This window comes from Crocodylus porosus, unplaced genomic scaffold (assembly GCF_001723895.1).
Source record: "Crocodylus porosus isolate Cpor-Errol unplaced genomic scaffold, CroPor_comp1, whole genome shotgun sequence".
NCBI classification, from domain to species: Eukaryota; Metazoa; Chordata; order Crocodylia; family Crocodylidae; genus Crocodylus; species Crocodylus porosus.
This window is the reverse complement of record NW_017728886.1, coordinates 53,569,207-53,576,322: the sequence shown is the minus strand read 5'-3', so window position 1 is coordinate 53,576,322 and position 7,116 is coordinate 53,569,207.

The following is a 7,116-nucleotide window of genomic DNA, read 5'->3' as shown; positions in this document are numbered from 1 at the left end:
AGGGTCAAAGTGGAGCTAGACAAGACTTTCAGTAAATTTTTCTACATCCCTATCCAGTCACCATGATTTGTTTTGACTGACCTGATTTATGCATAATAGTTGTGTAGTTATTTTGGCGTATGAAAACATTTATTCAGATTCTTGCTGCTGTACAATCCAATACAGTCTTAAGCAGAGAGGAATTGCATATTAAGAACTATATGAAAGCCATTTTCAAGCCATTTACAAAAACTCTGTTCAATGTAGAAATGTAAAAAAGGTGCTTTACTTATGCACTGGGTATATAATAGAAATCTTTATATATGTAGGCAGTTGTGCAGTACATTCTTGTAACAGAATATAATCTGTTCAGGGAAGGATTAAAGATGGGACTAGTTGCATGTTTGTGTAACCCAGCGGTATGCAGTTATTTCAGCTGATGAGCCACTTAATCAGCTTTGGTGAGCTGTTGAGGGCTGCACACACACAAGCTTTTAGAAGATATCATTTTAACAAACTATAGAAAAAAAACCAAATCATATACCAAAAACCCACATCTACTGTAACATATTTTAATTTTATTAAAAAATATATTTTGTCCTGATTTATGTGCTTTATATGATTTCCTAATAGCTCAAAATATAGTCTTACTCATGTATATTGTGTGTGTGGGGGGGGTGTGTGTGCCAGCTCTAGGTCAGGTTTGGGAGGAAGGAACGGAGTAGGGGCAGTGGGGACATACAGGACAGCTGGTCTGGGCAGTGCAGTGGAGGTGCGATCTTCCACATCTGGCCCATAACTACCCCTGCAGTACTCTACATAATGCAGTACTCTACATAAGACTACCCCTGCAGTACTCTACATAAAGCAAGCCCTGCTTGCTCTTGCCCAGGGCAGCCCGTACTGCACTCCTGCCCATGTCTGCTGACATTCCTGGCCTTGGCCAGCATGCACAGCTTCCTGGTGGGGCTGTAGCTGCTTGGGTACTGCTCGGCTCTCCTCCTGCCCCTGTGGGTGGCTGAGTGGGTGAAAGGGGGCTGAGAGCTGGATCCCTACATAATGGTGAGGAACCACCAGGCTGCAGCTTCCCTCCTGCCTGGCTGAGTGTGTGGTGCCTGGCATGTGTCCCCACAGCTGCTGCCATTCCCTGTGCTACTTGCTTCCCAGAGTGGCACAGCAGGGGAGGAGGAGGAGAAGTCACTGGAGGCAAGAGGAGCCAAGCAGTACTGGGGTGGCTGCAGCTACACTGGGAGCAGCCCCACCGGTGAACTGTTCAGGCTGTCCAGGGCTATCAGTGGTCACGAGCAGTGCAGTGTGGGCTGCCCCAGCTGGGAGTGGGCATGCAGAGCACAATGGGGGCAGCCATGGGCCAGATCCAATCAATTGGCAGGCCCCTGCCTCCGGGTCAGATCCAATCTGTTGCGGGGTCAGATCCGGCCCGTGGGTTGTATTTTGCCCACCCCTAGTGTAACCCATGAGGGGAGAATGTGGGTCTTTGTCTTCTAGTGGCTGGTCTGTGTAAGAATGTAATGAATTTACTACAGCTTCCAAATTTGACTTCTGCCTTTAGCTGAAATGAAGTAGAGATTCATATGTTTTTATTATGAGGGGTTTAGGACACAAGACTTGCTGATCATCCAAATGGAGTTGGTCTTGTTCTTATGGCTCTTTAATACAACTGTTGCTACTTTTCCACAGATAATTTTATGTATTAGTATAATTCCATCATGAGTGGGCAGAAGTTCCTCCACAATGAAGCAGCTGTTTGTGGGATGATGGCCTGGAGAAGGAATATGGAAGCAGTCATAGTCCACTACCCTGGTGAAATTCCAGAACTATCCAATGCCACAAACACACAAGAGGGAAACTAAATGTCAAGAAAGCCATCTGAAAGAGGATCTTTGTCTTCCGCATAGTGACTTTGCTCATAGTGGTGGCATGGGCTCCAGTGCACTGACTGTCTCCCTGCCCCATGCCATAGCCAGACATCGGGAAGTGGTGGAGGCAGTTTAGTCCTAATACATGCTCCATCTTAGACCCAAGCTGGTTCATTTTGACCCCCTGCATGAAAACATTGCTGAACCATACTCTAAAATGGTAAGTGGCCAGATGTGAAATTGTGCTGGACTGGAGGCCTTTCCAAACACTATCACATTTGGTTCACTGCCATGTCCTAAAAGGTGTAAGAGGATAACTAAGGGATAGTTTCTGATGTCTTTACCCACAATAAATAGTATTTTACATTGCTAATAGACATACTGAAATCAATGAGTAAGATGCTACGCAACTTGAGAAAGGGAATTGAACTAAATAACTAGGGACAGGAATCAAAGTGTTCCAGGATGTACCTCAGGTAAATGCTGGTCCATCTAATCTTTGAATGCCTATCACCAAATGACCCCGTTAGCCTCTAGCATTCTCTTTTGGTAATATCAAGGACTTGGGGCTGTCAATGGGATACTGACATAACGCTAATAACACTGGTCCCTACATTTGTGAGAATGGGCTCTCAAAAGTTAATGTACCCGTCTACTCCCAGGTCTCCACAGCTACACTAAACAGAGCTCAGATTTTCCTTAGATTCTGCTCTAACCTACTTTGTTTGAGACACTGCAGATCACTGGACACAATTATTTGTCATCCTGTTTGGCAACAATCAGTACAGAGCAACATTTTTAGCTAGCCCCAGTGTGATCTTTTAATTAATGCAACACGATTGTGATATGAATAACCCTCAATTGAATCATGGAATCATAGAAGTAGGGTGAGAAGGGACCTTGTAGATCTTCAAGTCCGATCCCCTGCCTGGGTGGGAGAAAAGACTGGACTCAAATGAGTGCAGCCAGGTAGTCATCAAGCCTCTTCTTAAAGACCCCCAGGGTAGGAGCCAGCACCGCTTCCCTAGGAAGTTGGTTCCAGCTCCTAGCTGCCCTAACAGTGAAGTAGTTCTTGTGGATGTCTAATCTAAATCTACTCTCTAATAGCTTGTGTCCATTGTTCCTTGTCATGCCAGGGGGCGCTAGGGGAAACAGTGTCTCCCCTAAACCCTTCTGGTCCCCCCTAGTGAGTTTATAGACAGTCACCAGGTCCCTTTGCTGAAGAAAAAAAACTTTTGAGCCTGGTGATCAGGAAATTATACAGCTAGGTCCAAATCCAAAGCATTCATATAGGCACCTATACATGATGGAATTTTACAACTACACAGGCACCTGGAGTCACTAAGCACCTCCATTTTGGCATGAAAAGATGCCTTGACTGAGGCTTCTGTCTAGGTTCAGATGCAATCTAGGTCCAGCCCATGCTCCACTACACTCCAGACCAGAGCTGAGAGTAAAGTATTTCCTTCTGGGTTCTCTGGTTCTTGAAACAATGAAGGTGTTTCCCATGCACCCCTGATTTAGGTGGCTAAATTCTAAGGTGAGGTGGGAGTTAAAGCACATACCTACCAATTCCTGTTTGTTTCACTTTGGGCACCCTCTCTGCTCAGCACCTGGGTGCTTGGAGTCATACAACCCTTCCCATTGACTATATACAAATTCTAAATGGTATGTTTGAGAGTTGATTTGGGTCATGCTTCTGGGGCAAGAAGCCTAAGTTTTAAATGCTGCAACATCTACACAAATTAGCCTAAAATATTTTGGATCTAGCCCTTAAAGTGCATGTGCAAATGTGGGGTTTTTTGCATGTGCAAATGAATGCTGAGACACTAGTAGCTGAGGAAAAAAACAATGCAAATTTACTTTTTTTCTCTGTACAGTCTAACAGCTATTGTAAAATAATTTAAAGGAAAAATTGGGGAAATAACCTCACTGATTTAAAATATACCCGGGTTACATTTGAAATCCATTCAAAAGAGTCTGTAACTCCAAAAGGAGTGGAACCATATCTATCATGATGCAGTCCCTTCACCTCGTTCAGTCAGCCTAAAAGGGATGGAATCCCAGATGATGCCGAGGTGGAATAATAGTGCTGTGCTTCACTCTTCATAGCCTTTAACGTAGAAAACACCCTGGGAGTATGATCAGGGAAAAACATGGCTGAAATCCTACTGTGCTTCAATTATTCACTGCTGCCACAGTGGATAACCATTACAGCTGAGGGTATTTAATATACCAGTCTTAAGGCTTCTATCACCTATGCAGTGGACTAAGAATAGGGAGAGTGTAAAAGTGGATTAAAACTATTTTTTATCTCTTTCCTTCTCCAGCTCTCCATCTCTGGTCCTTCTTCACTGAGGGTGGATTGACCAGAAAAGAATGTCAGGGTCAGCACATGGTTTCGTTTTGACCCAAGACACATGGGTTATTTAAACTTCTCATTTGTGGGGGAAGAGACATTAAATTCAAATGGATTTTCAGCCTGGGCTACAGAGACTTTATTCTTTAGTTCAAATGGACAAGGATATGCATTCCAAATTGTCCCCTGAGCAATATCTGGCTGTGGAGGAGAGGGTGGTTTATTGCTCCCACAGTCAGGGCTTTTGAAACATTTAAATAAACAATAAGGCTTTGTCTGAAGAAGGGAATCTTGACAACTAGCTCACTTCTACTGAACTGACTTGTATTCTGGGAGATCCATGGCACTGAGTGCAATCCTCATTAGCACAACTGTATAGTTTAAATAGCCTTTCCCATAATATTTCCAGAAGGCATTTAGCACCATTCATCTCCGTTTTGTTGTTGTTGTTGTTTTGTTTTGTTTTGTGTTTTTGAGACTGAGGTAGAAGATTTTGGTGCCCTCAGACTTCATGAAATGGTGGGCACAATCAGAGCTGCGGACAAAACAGTGCTTGATTGATAGTTCAAGGCTAAATACAGACAGTGAATAAGCCTGAGGCTAAATTGATTACGTCTTCTCAGGTTAGTCAAAGATGTGTAGACTGAACTGATAAGCAAAGGAACAGATGTTCACTTTTGATTCTGGAAATGCAGCCACATGCCTGCAGTGGCCCAGACCAGGAGCTGTGGGGTGCTAGAGTAAACCTCCCTGCTTGGTTGAAGCAAATAGCTTGGGTCAAAGTTAGCCTGCCCACCCTACAAGGGGGAAGGGAGGGAGTGATAGAATAGGTACAAATCCTGGGATACTGGAAGACTGTGAGTAAGCTGGAATCTGGAGTGTATCTGGGACAAAAATTCAATAAACCAATTTAACCTAAATCAGTTAAGTCAGATACTAATAATCATCCAGGTTTATCTTGAACTGGTTTTGGCCATTTTGAAACTGGTTTATATGCACTGAGCTTCTAGGCTAGAGACAGGCTCTAAAAGCCTGAGCTTGAATTGATTCAGGTTAGTCTAAGCTGGCTAGGCTAAATCATTCTGTAAGCACACAGGCATCCCCTCTGGACTGAAAAAATGCCAGCACATGCCTGGGGGGGGGGCACTAAAACAGCCCTCCCTTCCCTTTCACAGAGCTGAGCTGAGGGATGGGAGGAGTGGCCAGGCCCTGGTAGGACACTATGATTAGGGAGGGGTCCCCCTGTCATCTTTGATAACTGTGCATTTATCAGCTCTGTTATCAGAATTTAGCACCCCATCAGAAAACAGTCTCACTCATTGGTTCAAGCTCTTCTTAAACGGCTTTTTCCAAAGGAAGGAATGTAGGGATGTTACCAGCTGAGCTGTTGATTAGCTCCAAAAAGCCCTAAGCAGACATTGTCCTATCTGCCTTACACAGCATTAGCTAGAATACCACATGCTGGCTACAGTTTGTGCTTAAGCAGCAAGTGGTGGGGAGGAAGGGGATTTAACTTAAACCATCAAGGGGTCTGAGACAGATATTGCATAAACTGGTTTGACTCAAATCAGTTAAGTCTGATATTACATTCAATTATTTGTCTGAAACTGGTTTCAGCCATTATCAAACTGGTTTATGTGCACTGAATGTCTGTTCTGTTACAGGTTATAGCCAGATTCTGATCACTTAAGCTGGTTTATGTGTAATGTCTGTCCCTAACCCTGTTGTGTTACAGATTTGAACTGGTTTCTGATTACTTATACTGGTTTATAGGTAAGTTCTGTCCCTAGGCCAAGGGTCAGAACCTAGCATATAATGGGTGACAGCTGAGTCCTGTACCCCCTTTGGAAAGGCAGATGAGATTGTGACCCAGATTTCTGGCCTAGTTGGGTAGGTGTGGTTAGAAAATAAAACTGTCCCTACTGAACTCTAACTCTAAATTTCCTGACTTTTAAAGTTTGTCAATTTTCATTTGATTTTTCAAACTACCTCCTTGTGGAATTTATTTCACAATAAAGCCACAAGTAAAACTTCCATTAATGACTTAACTGGAAGCAGGATGGCTTCTATTAGAATCTTTGTTTTTGCATTTGATTTACATGCGTATAACTTAATTCTAGCTTAAAATTTTACTTTGTATATTCCTTTTACATTTTGATTAATTATTAGGGCAATAAATACAGTCTTTTGAATATTCTGTCAGTACATAATTCTATTGGTTCAATTTGTTTTAATTATAAATGAGATTTTGTTTTACAAATTCTATTCAGTTCCATCTTCTTGGGCTCTCCCATGAATCAGGAAAAAATATATAGAATAAATTTGTCAGATCTATTTCATAAACTGAAAAATGTCCTAGGCTGAAAAAACAATTAAAGGGAAAGCCTACTTTGAGGTCAGCTATTGAAAACATTTCCTGCTACTTCATTGCCCAGGATTTCTTAAATCAGCCGTCATGCAGAGACTGTCTGAAGAGTGACATTTGGGTCATTTAGTCCTGGCTCTGGAGCACAAAACAAATTCCAGCAGTAATTTTGCACCCAATTCTGCAAGCTGTTCTTCCCCTGAGCAGTATTTACTCATGCAAATAGTTTCACTTGAGTACTTAACCTTGCAGATATGAGTAAATAATACTGGATACAAATAACAGTTGCGAAATCATGTCCTCTATTAGCAAGCAGCAAACAGTTCAATTGAACATGACACCCCCCTCTCCCCCTCCCAGAAAACAGGCCAAAAAGCCTGAATTGTTAAACTCATTATATTCAGGAATTCACTACTAAAGTAATTTAGAAGTCCTGGTAAAATTATGCTCATTAGCATAAAATCCAAATGGTTTTCCTAAACATAGTATATTTTCATTTTAAATGTAAAAGATAATAAAAGCCTTGTATTAATCTT